Source organism: Bactrocera dorsalis, chromosome 2 (assembly GCF_023373825.1).
Source record: "Bactrocera dorsalis isolate Fly_Bdor chromosome 2, ASM2337382v1, whole genome shotgun sequence".
Taxonomy (NCBI): Eukaryota; Metazoa; Arthropoda; class Insecta; order Diptera; family Tephritidae; genus Bactrocera; species Bactrocera dorsalis.
In genome coordinates, this window is record NC_064304.1 from 4,681,562 (window position 1) to 4,696,681 (window position 15,120).

The 15,120-nt window shown below is 34.4% G+C and overlaps 1 protein-coding gene across 23 annotated transcripts in view; it reads right to left on the reverse strand.

The window, feature by feature from the left end:
• LOC105225842 (RNA-binding protein Pasilla) overlaps window positions 1–15,120 on the reverse strand; it is a 109,715-nt gene that overhangs the window by 36,686 nt on the left and 57,909 nt on the right. For 2 of the 23 annotated variants that reach the window (XM_049448159.1, XM_049448166.1), the window contains exon 1: window positions 12,769–13,181. The exons of 17 other annotated variants lie outside the window; for them this stretch is intronic. The gene's annotated coding sequence lies outside the window, so the exon portion shown is untranslated. Of the gene's footprint in view, window positions 1–953; window positions 2,871–12,606; window positions 12,740–12,768; window positions 13,182–15,120 lie in introns of those variants that run through there. 4 more of the 23 variants (XM_049448165.1, XM_049448169.1, XM_049448170.1 and 1 more) reach the window with 3 other exon arrangements.

A 15,120-nucleotide genomic window follows, 5' to 3' on the forward strand; every position in this document is an offset into this window, starting at 1 on the left:
TATATTTTTCAAATATTTAATGCAAAATTGTTTATATTGAATTCTAAATTGCGCCAGTGTGTGCACGGCTGTTTCATATCGTGTTAGTTAATGATAACTTGATAACTTGCTGTATGCTGGCATATACATACATATATACATACATATGTACTATGTGATTATAGCTTTCATTGCAATTATTATAATATTCATATTTTTTCTCTTGCGATTTACTGTAGCATGAATGTCACAGCTTATAAATAGCCGCTGTCCAGTATTTAAATAATATCATATTTACAGCTTCTGCGCATGTTTGTGTGTGTGTATGTTGCAATTAAAAGAAATTATTATTATTGCTTCAATTTGTTTCCACTCAGTGCACGCTAATTATAAATCGAATGCGAAGTGAGTTAGAAAAAAGCACACACATATACATACATACATATGCATAGGTATAATTAAAATACGCGGCCAGCGGAAAATTAACAAATATTTCACGAAAATCCAAAATATGTATGTACTTTGTGCGCATTTAGTTGAATGCATGAAATTTTGTACAGAATGAATTTGTAGTATGTCTTTCGTTTTCGCATTTTGGAGTTTTAAATAAAGAGAACCAAATATATGTATATTACACTTGAGTTTGTATGTATATGTATAATTAACTTTCAATAGCGCTTAATTATACAATAATTATATGGATGTGCGTAGCTGTATGTGTGTATGTATGTCTTCATTATATATTTTCAATGTTAAATAAACGAGGATTTTTGCTTTTTGAATGTCAAATTGCTTCACTTCCGCACGGAAATCATTTCGGAGGCACTTTAAAGACGATAATGAAGCATTTGATGATGTTTGAGTGCAGGCGCTTATGTCTTACAGCCGTTTTGAAAGTATAAGCAAATTATAAAATCAGAATATTGATTTTCCACACAACACAATCAATAAAGAAAAACAATAAAGCAGCGCACCAATCACTAATTCCGATGCGATGAATTTTGTAATAAAAATAATAAAATGTGTGACTTTTTTCCGCGCGCTCTTTTGATGGCGAGTAATCACTTTAAAGTCAAGGTCGCCTTACTTCAATGCCGCGCACACTCAAGCAACTGCGCTTGCTCGTAACTAAATATACGCCTGTAGTGTTGTTGTGTTGCTTAAGCTCCAAATGCGCACATGAAATTGTCACTTGAGCTCCACTTCGCGCCACAACCACTTCAATTGTTGACTGACAAATGCTAAGCCACGCTGCGCCACGCCGACAAGTACCGCGCTCAGCTCACAGCTTTGAAACGATTAAAATGAGCAGCGTGTCTCACCAAATCGAGTTGGTCGGCTACGCTGGCGATAATGTGAAAAGCTCAAGTTGAGTAGCACGCGAAAGCGCGCGGAGCAGCCAGTGGAGAGTAGCAATAAAGAAGGAGACTTCACACACACACACATATACATATAATGAGACTGAAACAGAAAGAGGGCTAAATACCACAGAACTTGCAGGCGCACACACACACTAATATCGGCTCGCGCGCACCACAAAGAATGTTCGATAATTAAATTGGTATTTCGTTCGGCGCTGATACTCGCCTAAGCAATTCATGTAAACGCTCACACAAAGCGCGCACATGAACAAAATGCCAAAAAACGACACACATGTTTTGCGCATATGTACAAAACAACAAAAAGGCGCCACGCAAGCGCTGCGCTACGCACTCGCACTTGTTTTTCCAAGCGCTGCTCGTCGGTATTACCTCACCAGTCAGCAGCGCGCAGACAGCGCCCATCGACTTGAGCCGCGCACCAATAATCTACCTGTCGGCGCTCAGCTGCCGCTCAACGGCAACAAAGCGGCGAAAAAAAGAAAAACAAAATGGAAATAAAATCAAAACGGAATGAGTGAAATATTTGGTAATAAAAGCACAGAATATGCAAAACATCCAACCAGTTAGTCGGGCAACAACAATAAGAACAACATTAACAGCAACAACATATATTGCGTTACAGGCAGCCGATCAAGCGAGTCACGATCAACGTAAAGCCATTCAAACGCGCTTGTCTGCCTGTCAGCCAGTTAGTCAGCCAGTCAATTAGTGTGCCAACGCGCCAGTCCGCTATATTTGCGCGCCAGCAATTCTATTTTTTGCTGGTTCTCTGCTTTGCGTTTTACGTTTTTAATTTATCTAACCACAGTGCCGCACGTAAACTTATTTGACAAGTACGAGTACACAGTCAGACACAATAGTGTTGAATAATAAATAAAGCGGGGGAAAAAAAGTAAAAACAGTAAAAGCAATGTACAGATATAATAACACAACAGTTAATTGAAATACCAAAATGACAAAAACGTAACGTAAAGATACATGTATGCACATACATATATACGCCGATATGAATACGTATTGAGAATATTTATAAAATAATTGAAATCCTCACGAAACATTGAAATGGAAATAAAGTTTGCACGTTTGCACAGTGGGTCAAAGGTCGCTAAAATAACTTTTCGTATTATTTTTGTATAAATCAGAAGTCTTCAGAAAAATTTTAAGTTCTGAACCTATTAAAAAGTTTAGTAGAGGAACACCAAAGTTAGTTGAAAGTGAGTAGCAAGCATTTCGCTTAATTATATTCGTTTTTCCACACTTTTGAATATTCATTGAGTTGATTTTTCGAAAGAGTAAAAGAATAAGATCATTTAAGCGATTACTTTTATTTTATAAAATGGTTTTTTGTGGCTTAAAATGGTATTCTATTGCATTTATTGTAGTTTGGGTTTTCCACAGAAAAATTAAACAAAATTTTTAGCTGCGCGCCAAAATGTAGGCAACATTTCTCAAACCATTATTACATTGGCTTGACGTAATATCACAACTACGAATATTTTCGGCATTAACCTTGTTCCGACATATCTATGACAGATTTGCTCTTGAGAGGGGCAAAATTTGAGTTTTTCTACAAAAAAATTAAACAAAATTTTTAGCTGCGCACCAAAATGTAGGCACCATTTTTCAAACCATTATCACCATACAAAATTTCTATAAGCTTTTTAGGCATTAAAGCTTTTCCGGCATATCTATGACAGATTTTTTGTTCAGAGGGTCAAAATTGTAGAACTGATTTGTTTAAAAAACAGCGATTTCTAAGCACTGTTTTCTATAAGCTCTATTAATCAATAAAAACAATGTATGTTCCATATTTATACAAATTTAATAAGCATTGCAAAACTTGAAAGCAGATGATCTCCTAGCGTGAGTTTATCATTTATAAAAATTTATTTGAAAAATCGCACACAGCATGCCATACACATTTTGTTATAATATTTTCTGTTCAGTTGTCATTTTTAATGTTTTCCTTAACATTCACACCATTGTTTGTTTTTACTATAAATTCATTGAATAACTTTTTAACACCTCCTTTATTGCCTATAGATATGTTACAACAAAATCTGAAAACAAGTTGATCAGTAACTTCAGCACAGACTCACACCCGCTTGAAAGTGCCATTGACGCACCAAGTTGTCGCTACCTTCCAATACCTAGACCTGCCAACTTGCGTAGCAAAAACTAATAAAAATAAAGCTATGCGCATAGAAAACTCATGGCAAACATCTGCGTTTGTGTGTGCATTTCTATGACAGTAAAGGCAGCGACAGCGCTTTGGTCAGTGTCAAGAGCGCGTTGTGTGAGATCAGCAGATCAGCTAGCTACATGAATACACGCATATAGTAGGTATATATGTTTGTCTGCTTTTATGTTTTATGCTTGAAATTGATATTCAGCGATTAGGTAATTTATTAACAACAACTAGAAATATTTGTGACACTATGAAATTCATTTCAGTGGCCGCCAACAGCATCTTCGCCTTGAATACACAATATACAAATATATGTTTAACATGAGCTCATTAATGACGACGCCATTGAATTGTGAATTTATGATTTTTTTTTGTTTCAGTTAATAAAATTCAAATTTGAATCACACGCTTACAGATCTTCGGCGCATTGTGCGTGGGTGTACAGGTGACACGAAAGCATAAATCGAAGCAGTTTACGACGCCAAAGCGGCAATTTCCACTAAGCAGCACACGAAAACGAAAATGTAGTGGGATAAATGTTACTCATACGCAGTGTGCACTGACTGAGGACGCGGCGTGTTGCATTGCTGCAGCGAGCGCTGAGTACGTAGTCCAAAAGCATCAAATATTTAGTGCGCTTGAGTGCACGCAACTGTTAATTACAGTACTTTACAGTTAATTATCTATTTAAAGTACAGTTAGCGCCCTTTGTTCCCAGTTTTTAGGTCGCAGCGAATTAGCGTGCAATGAAAGTGAAATAAACTGGTTTTTTTACTACGCGGAAAGCTCAAATTGAACTAAATGGCAGCTAATAGAGTTATTTGTTTGTTTATTTGCACATTTTAGCGTAATATTCTAATTATTTGAGTTCATTTAACAATTTTATAAATTTTTTTCTTGTTATAAAATTTAATATTTTTTCACTTGCTTGCGCTTTTGTTCATGTATTAGTCTGTAAATTGTGAAGCGTTTATTATGACTTTTAATTTTTATGTATATGGCGCTTTAATAGCCAAAATGTCGGCCAGTTTTGTTATTACAAAAATTTAGGCCCAAAACAACAACACGGCATGTAACATAAACAAAGTGGTCAGTCTAAATGCTTCTATATATAATTTTTATACTTGTGTACATAAACAATATCACACACATGTCTGTATGTATAAGCACAACGGTAGCGTAATTACAAGCTGAACGCAAATGAAACCTTGATAATTGCCTTGGTACACAATTAGGCAGTAACAAAAGAAACAAGTGAACTCAGGCCGCAGTCTGCGGCGTAGCAGTCGAAAAAAACTAAAATTTAAACAATTAGAAAACACATACGTACATGTGCATATGTACATATTTATACGGAAACGGTGCGCTGCGAGTTGCGCTGCCAAGTAAATTAGCTGGCTATTTGATACGGTTGTAAAAATGTGCACTATGCTGTGCACTGTGGTGCAGAACGGAATTTAACAAAGAGTTGAAAAACAAAAAAAAAATAAAATAACAAGAAAAAACGTGAATTTCGGTTGCAACAAAGCTATACAAACATAAAAAGAAGATTTTTCGTACAAGAACTTTATACCGATTGCTCAATTTGGATGCATAGTGGTCTGATCTTGACATTTTGTTCGGTACAGTCTTGTCACATAAAAAAGTTTGCCGTACTAAGTCCTGATTTTGATTGATTTGTATTGTAGCTTTACCGTATTGTGGTCCGATATCGACAGTTCCGACATTTGAACAGTAGTCGAAAAAGTCTTTTCGTATTTTGTTAACAGATGTCGTTGCAGTCGTATATCTCCAGTGCTACAAATCGCTTTTTATCATACTTCATTTAAACAAAAAAAATTTAATTCGGGAAAGTAGAAAAAAAGTTACAGCTGTTCAAAAATGACTGAAAACAATTAAGAAAGCCGCTATATTTTGAAACTTTTGTATTAAAAAAGAATAATGTCACCAAGGCACCAATGAAATTTGTGAAGTTTACGGAGACGATGCTGTACTTATCAGTGCGTGTAGCACAACAATGGTTCGCTCGCTTCCGTTCTGGAAATTTCAATGTGAATGATGCACCTCGCTCTGGTCGACCTATCATTGAAAAAGTCGACGAAATTCTGGAAAAGACTGATCAGGAACGTAACATAAGCAGCCATGATATCGCTAAGGAGCTTAATATTCATCATCAAACGGTTTTGAACCATTTATGAATTGTCTATGAAAAATTTAATGGACCAAATTAACATCTGCGATTTTTTGCTGAAACGAAAATAACTCGAAACATTTCTGAAGCGTATGGTAATAGGAGACGAAAAGTGAATCAAATACGACAATAATGTGCGCAAAAGATCATGGTTCAAGCGTGGTGAAGCTCAACAAATGGTCAAAAAGCCAGGATTGACGCCTTGAAAGGTGTTTGGTGGAATTGGAACGGAGCTATGAGCTGATCCAGCCTGGTTATACTATATTATAAAAAAATAATAAGTTGAAGTTTGCTTAGAAATACGAAAAGGCTTCGACTATTTTTCATTTTGGTGAACCAAAAAAATTTTGCAATAACAGAAAAAATTTCGAAATTATTAATTATTAAGAAAAAATTAAAAAATTATAAGCCACGCTTATAATAAACTAAGTTTTTTTCAAAATTATTTGCAATTTGCAACTGCATATCGCTTACAGTAAATCAGCGTACAACTGACACATAATTGCGTGATACAATCGCCTCCTCTTCATCGTGCGCTGATTTATGGCAATTCATAAATTTTTATAGCTGCGTGCATATTACTGTGTGTGTGCGTCTGTAAAAATTTATAATTGGGTGCAACTCTGCGCTTTTGCGCCTTTCATCTTGTGATTATGCAATCAACTAATCTAGCAACTAATCATGATGAACACAGGCTCATTGAAAAAGCAAAAACAATAACACGCACGCGTGAACACATTCACACATACGCACGCTACTAAAGCGAGACGCGTTCACATAAACGGCTATAAATAGTCGACAACAACAAAGTGACGCAGCGTAAAACTTAATTTTTTGCATAAATAAATAAATACATTTGAAGAACAAAAAGAAAGGCATATATTAATAATAAATTCAAGCAAAGACGAAGAAGAGTTGACAGCGTCACCACAAAAGCAGGTTAAGGCAGACGCACGGCGTCGACAGCTGAGAGAGCGACGCACTGGCTAACTGCACAAATGCCATGACGTTGACGTTGAGGCTGACTCGTGTGTCCGTCCACGCAAAGAGACGCAAAATTTCGTCAAACACGCAATGGCAGTGCGCAAATGTCTGCGGTTGACACACATTAATTGGATTGAGTTGTGCGTTATGGGCGTGAAAGGTGTTGTGCATTTGTTGTTGTTGTGAAATGGTCAGGCATTTGGAACTGTAACAAGCGCAACAGAGCGTTTGCCACAAATGTGTCGGAAATTGTGCTCGAAATTATCTCACTCTTCAGTATCCACTGTAAACTAAATGAAAGTCGTAGGCTTCGTGGAGTTAGATTTAGGTTAGCATAAATTTCAACACTGTAGGATAACGAAATCATGCTGAGTTGTGACAATTAAATTGTCAAAAGTACGAGTCTCAGCTCTTATATTTTTATTAAACTTTAAATATAGGATTGAACTGAAAAGTAAAACTCACACCTTTTTCTTTTATTATACCCTGAACAGCGTATATTAAGTTTGTCACACAGAAGAAAATGTGGACAACCCTATAGACTATATATCGTCACCTAAAATTTAAAATAACATAACATCACTTTTCATAAGTTTACAGGCGAAGAGAAAACTTTATAATAGAAACCACTCCAATTGAGTTTTGGTTATAAAGTGGTTATGTATTAGTTATATATTGGTTGCCACATACTCATATTAAAAAAAATATATTTTTGGTTATAAAATGGTTTTATATTGGTTATTATGTATATCTGATAGCAATTTTTGATTTTTTTTTTTTGATGATACGTTGTTTTGCATGTTTGATGACAATATATAGACCCTAGGAACGAGGCGAGCTGAGCCAATTTAGCAATCTCCGTCTGTTTGCTTCTCAGTTTTTGAGGTATCGGTGTGAAAATTTTGATACACCATTTTCTCCTCATGAGTACTATGATCACTGTAGCATATTGCTGTCAACAAACTGACCGATTACAATGAAGTGTTTATATGTAAAGATGATTTGAGAAATTATCTTCACGAAACTTGGAACGAAATGAACTATGGGATATGATTTTATACTCTTTTCTGCTATAAAAAATGTACCTTAGAAGGGTACTATACCATCGATACAGCCAACGTTAAAGCCTGTTTTAAAAAAGAACTCAACCCACTGACATTGACATTGGTTATTAGTGACCCTAAATTCACACAGTTTTATATTTCACTTTGCATTTTCTAAATAAATGGTAAATATAAAATATCTACCATGAATTACTATCGTTTCTGCACATAATGAAAGTATTAAAAATAAATAAAAGTACTGCCTGGATCACAAAGTTTCGGTTCAACAATTTTTATTCAACTTTCAAATTCATTAACCTTATATACCAGATTTTTTTTTAAGTATTTTATTGTCTTATTTATAGCTCCATTTTCAAGGCAAAGTACGACCAAATATCCCAAAATGTATGAGTATGTACACCTACTTCAAAAGCTTATCCAAGGAAATATACCTCAACCTAGCACTTTTAGCACTGTATGGCGTCAGTATATGCTATATACAATATATACTTGTAGATACATACATATATGTATATACGCACGAGTTAGTTATGTGCTGCACTCGGTTTAGTTGACCCAATTTATTAGACCGACTGCCCAAAATACTTGTACCTGAATGACTGAGTTTTCTTTTCATTTTTGGCTTATATTTAAATATATGTTTTTCATATTTGTGAGATACGTATAGGAATATGTGTGGCACTGCATGTGAAATTCATTCAAAGTCACACCTCTGACATTTAATGCGATTTTATTTTCATGTTTTTCCTTTGCTGCTTCGACTGACCCAAACAAATGCAAACTCATAATTCAAAGGCAGTTTGTGACACTGGGATGGCGTTTCACCTACACACAACAAACCTATATGTATGTACGTATGCTTAGTAAATATGTATGTGTGAGTATGCGATATGCTGTGCGGCACCGCTGACATTGAACTAAATTCATTTTGAAAAGCGCACAAACAAATCATTTTAAATTATTTCTTATATTGCAACAGCGGTAAAAGACAAAAAAAAATATTAAAATAAATGAATGAATTGAATGGAAAATGAATGCAAGTGAAGAGAAATCCGCAGAATATAACGGCAACTAAAATAGCATGGCTTGCTGCGATATTAGCAAGGAAGTGTGCATATAAATATATGTACATATGTGTGTATGTAAAGTATATATATTTTAAGTCAATTTGCATGATGCTACACACACACTCTCACACTTTTCATATAGCATGTAAAATATATGAATGCACCTGCGCTCTTTTTAACGATACGCATCATTTGACCAATGTCACTTGTCAATTGCATGGCGTTAGTCGTTTAACAGATTCTTTTATTTGTGAAGCTCTAATAAAAGAATTTTTTTTATATATTTTTCTTTAATTAATTAGAGATTTCTTGCCAAATCAGAATGGAAAAATAAAATTACAAAATTATAATAACTCAAATAGCGCCGAGAAACAAACACTCACGCTGTACGTTGGCGCGCATTTATAAAAAAAAAAAATTAAAAAAAATATTTATAGTTAGCGTATCGTCATAGAGCGCAGCGCCCGTGGCTTGACAACAATAACCGAATAACCGAATAAATAATCAAACATGTGAGCAGTGAATTAGTGCGCTCTGATTAGCATCTTCTACCACACAAGCAAACAAACATACATATGCTTATATATTTTTGGTTACGGCGCTTATCTACATGCCAAATGCAACTCTGTGTATATACATAATGCTTATAAGCCAATAGTCGTGAATACTTTTATGTTCAAACGGTATAGTAAAAAAATTGAAAAATCATTAATTTGACCATCGCAGGTAGCGTTATTACGCTATAACGGCATTACGACACTAGTAGTGCTTCAGCAAATCGCTGGTCTGCTTATCTATAAAAAAAAGTTTTTTTTTGGTGTTTTTTTTTTAAATCGATTTTCTGTGCTAATTATTTGCTCACAAGGTATTTCCGTCTACAAGATAACTTTTTTGCAAACGCAACTTAGTTTAATCCCCACATTGATGAGTTTTAAATGCTCACTTATCGTTTTCCGTTGAAGTTGTGGCAAATTTTCAAGTATTTTGACATACATAAGCATTATTTGTGCTTTTGATTAGCGCTGACACAGGTGTGTGTGTGAGTCAGTGCACAGTTATATGCTTACAGATATACAGAAACGCTCGTGAACAATATAATATATAAATATTTGCGTACGTTTATACTTAGGGGTATTCTAGAACGTTTTGAAACTCCATTTAAAAAAAATTGTTTTACTTTTAGTTCAATATTTGAATTTCAATGAGTTAGTTATAAGTCATATTTCGTTCCTCATTATACAAAAAGTGCAAAATTTAGAAAGCATCTCAAGTGACTTGATCTATATTAGGTGTTCGTAAGGCCTGCAGGGCGGAAGATTTCAATATTTTTATGGCTCAAAGATCTTAAGGAGTGCAGCTGCATTTGTAAAAAGCCCAGAAATATAGTAGAAGACAGCAGGGTTGCGTTAAAAACTTAATCATGAAAATGTTTAATAAAAATCAATTCGGAATTAGAGCTCACACAGAGTCTTCAAACGCACATTTATATCACTTACACATTCAAACGGATTATGTTTTTTCGATTTCTAATATTTAACTCAAAATATTTGGGATTCAAAGTTGAAAAAGAATACAAAAATTGGAAAATTTTGAAAAATTTAAAAATGTTTAACAAAATTTGAAAAAAATTTAAAATTTAAAAATTTTTAGCAAAAATTAAAAAACTTTTAGCAAAGATTTAAAAAATTTTAATAAAACATTCATAAAACATTCGCAATCTGAGTATATGAAAAAAATTCTAAGCAATTGAACTTTTTATGGATTAGGAAAGATGTTTTAGAATAACTTTTCAATTTTAGGACTCTAGAGATGTGAAGAATTATTGAAAAATACACAACAAGAGCTCAAAACTACCAAAACTACAAAAATTTAGCTTCAATTAAAATATTATTTAAGGAAAAATATAATTTTGCACACCAAAACTACAAAATATTTCATAACAAAGCAAATTCAATTGCATTTCTTATGGCTTACTCAGTTGATTAGAACACTCAACAAATTCCCGAAAGCTAAACCTACACACAAAGCCAATTGGAAACTAACCAAACCTTAGTCAACTACACACACACAAAACAGCAGCGACAAGCACTTTATTTTTGCAATTTTTATGTCAGAAAAATATTATGCATAATATAAGCCACAACGCACCGCGCCCCCGTTCAGCACATGCAAGCAATTAGCGCTTGAGATTGTGTAATTATAGCCCAGCCATGCAATCGCATACACATACACACACATGTGCACTGAGAAGTATATAGTGATTGCAGCCCTTAAGTCAGAAGCGAACTATCAACATCTAACCTTGACACCTGCAGCCAACAAAGCGCTCATCATTAGTGCACGAGCGTGCGGCGCTGAAAAGCAGACTACACATTTCCCTACAAATCTATGCAATTAGACAGGTTGCAAACAAGTGTGCTTGGGCGCATATCAGCAGAGCGCTACGAGGCATTTGATAAAGGAAAATCCATAAATATTTAACAGCGTGAAATATGTGCACGTCTCTAGGTGTGTTGTTGTAGCAAGCGAGTTGGCGAGGGTGTCGAAAGAGGCACTACAAGAATGTAGACATAAGAAAAAAATCTAGGCGCTTGTACGACCAACATGTAAATGGCGCATATGTGTTAATAACTCAAATTCGAACGCCAAACAACAAATTGAAGAAAATTTATATATTTTTCGAGAATAATTCGAAATCGAATTATATAGCAACTTAGCAAACGCTCGCGACTATATACACACCATAAAAGTGGCGATTGCATGAATTATTCATGCGGTGGACGCACAAGCCACACGAAATTAGCGCATACAAATGCGAAACAAACAAGGGAAGCGAACAAGAGAAAAGAGAAAAACAAGGAAAACTCACGTGCTTTGTGCCCACTGTGCGACAGCTTTCAAGGTTAAATCGCATGCGATATTTGAGCAGCAAAAAGCACGAATTATTTTAAAATAGTTGGACGAGGGAGACACGAAACTATGCAGCGTATGGCGAGCAGCCAGCCTTTAAGGGCGGCAAGTGGGCGTCAAGTAGGGAGATGTACCCTCAGATGTATCCACACACGGATATACATATATATGTATGTATATATATATACTTTTATATAGTGTGTGCAGTTTTAGCGTTGGCTGCCAAAAGTTTCGCCATGAGACAAGTGCTAAACCTAGATAGCTAGGAATACGAAAATGGGCACGAAAATAAAACGAGTGCAGAAATGTGATTTTCAGAAACAGCAGACAAAAGTGAAAACGAAAGCGAAACGACGACGGCGACGGCAGCGCACGAATGAAAAGCGTAAAAAGCAGCGCGACGTAGGAACCATAAAGGCAAGTGGGGTGAGCAGCGGCAAATTGAAGAAAAGTCTTGTTGAATAAATTCGAAACAAAAAATGAAATGTGTAGCAATTTTGACGAGCACATTTTGGTGTTTGTGCCGAAATCAAAGCAAATTTTTAAGACATTCTGCCAAAGCGCAAACGAAGAGCAAGAAGCAAGAGAGTTTAAAAGTTGATTTTGATTTTACCAACAATTTGTGAGATGAGTGCGATTTCAGGTTATTTATTTTATAACTTTTTATGTTTCAGTTAGCCTTCATGGCATTTATTATTTAATACAACATTTTAATTGATTTCATTTCAGTTGCGTTATTATTAACTGGAATATTATTTTTAGATTTGATTTCATCCTTTTTACTGCAAATATCTGCAGTCATTAGTATAATTTAATTAAGGTTACTGAAATTCACGCTAACTTTGCTAAAAATCAAAATCGCTATTATGGCCTCAACAAATCCATTGTCACTTCATTTAAATTACGCATAACATAAGCGATTTCATTTAGTATGACACAATTCAGCACTTTTATGAAATTTCAAAATACACTTGAATCTATTTTTTCCAACACTTTGGCATACATTTCGTTTCTTCTCGAGTTGTTGTGGTGTTTTTTCTGTTTTACTGTTTGATGATAACGTGAACCGGATGCGGACGCAAAACGCAAGCGACGACAACAGTGACGGATACGACGACGAAGAAGACGACGACGACGACAACGATTATGAACAACAAGCGATGTGAAACGTTGGAATCGCACTAAAAACGCCGAACTGCCGAAAAGGCCAAAAGAGTTGGAGAGTCAGTCAGCCAGCCACATAGCTACACGCACACATACCTCTTTAAACGTATGAGTACACATGCACAAACACATATATATTCATACAGTTGTACATAGTGATGTAGCTGACTAGCTAACTAGCCAGCGAAGCAGCCAGCTAAGCATGCAAGCAATCAGTCAGCGAGCCAGGTCGGCTGGCCAGCGCCGATTGCCGATGAAGCCACAATCAACACTCGCACATACATATATATATTTAAGTGTATGTATGTATGTGCTTTGTTGTTGTATGCGCCAATATATGCAAATTGTTGTCACTGTGTACGTACACTTTGTAGAGTTACTGCTACACGCTACTGCTGCGTAGTGGATGCCTGACGGCAGAACTAACAAAGCAACAACAAGTTAATAAGTGCAAGCAGTAATAGAATTTTAATTGGGAAATATTTTGTTACATATGTGCGCACGTAATGTTTTTGTGGCCAAACAAAAACAAAAAAAAAGCGTGACTGCCTCCAGAACAACAATACATACATGTGAATAAGGTAAGGGACGGTGTAAAAGCGCCACGTTGAAGAATTCTGAGAGAATGTCGAATATAGTTTGCAAAAACGGGAGATAAACAGTGGGAAACAGGTAGAAAAGGTAATAAAAACAATCGTCAACAAAATAGAAGTTATGCTGCTGGCAGCGCGGTGGTAAAAATAAATATTCAAGCGTAAGCAAAAATTAAATTTGGTAAGAAAATTTAAAACAAAATTAATATTAATATCACAATTAAATTTGAAATTTAAAATTAAGTAAAATAAAAATGAAATTCATATTAATCTTAAAATTTAATTTTAATTAATTAAAAAAAATTAATTTAAAATTTAATATAAAAATAATTAGTCTGAGAATTAGAATTTGAAATTAAAAATTAATTAAAACAAAAATTAAATTAATATCAATTTATAATTTGATTTTAATTAATTAAAAAAATTAATTTAAAATTTAATATAAAAATAATTAGAATTTGAAATTAAAAATTAATTAAAACTAAAATTAAATTAAAATCAATTTATAATTTGATTTTATTTAATTTAAAAAAAATTATTTTAAAATTTAATTTAAAGTTAAAGTTATTATAAGAATTAAAATTAAATTAATATATATATTAAATTTAATTTTGAAATTAAAAGTTAAGTAAACTAAAAATTAAATTATTATTTAATACTAATTTAAATTTAAAATTAATATGAAAATTAATATCAAAAGTAATATTAAAATTATAATTTGAAACTAAAAAAAAAACTGGAATTAATATTAATTTTCAAATTCAATATAACTTCAAAGTAAATTAGAGAAGTAGAAAAAAAATTAAAACTACAAAAAACTATATTTTTATATTACAAAATACTTAATCAAATTAAATTAAATGCAGCTGTTATATACAATAAGAAAATTAAAATAAATAATTACATAATAAAAAAGTGTTACATAAATGAGGTACATAGCATTAGCACTAGCACAATTTAAATTCAAAACTAAATATTCAACATCTTCCAAGCAATCAATATTTTGCCTCCGATTCCGACACTCTTATCTACAATATTTTTCCACATTCAAATGTACACACTTTATATATGTATGTAAGTGTATATGTGTGTGTGTATGACCAGCATTAACGCGTATCAAGTTTACCGTGTTGTGGTTGTGCGCTTTTACGATTTTGACAAGATTGTGACACGCAGTCAAAAAGTACACACCAACGGCACTAAATCACACAACGCATAAACATACACACACACGCTTATATGGCGTATTCAAATATGCCTAAGGCAACACAACTCCGACCTCCACATTTTGTAAGCTTCCTTCCCGCGGGCGCCACTACTCTCCTACCAACGCGCGCTTTTTTCTCGTTTCATTATCTGTTTACTTTGTATTTCGTGCGCGCCTTTTTCACGCTGCTTCGTCGACTTAGAAATTCTTCCGCGCTACTGCTCCATCTCTAACTTCCACTTTGCGCTATTCGCCTATTGCATATTACTCCACATCCATCCATCCAAATACATGGCAGCGAAGCACAGCATAGCCGTGTGTATGACGTAAGCTAAGAACGATTTGCTGAGGCTTTTGCTGTTGCTTTTGCCAGCCCAACTTGTACAAAAGT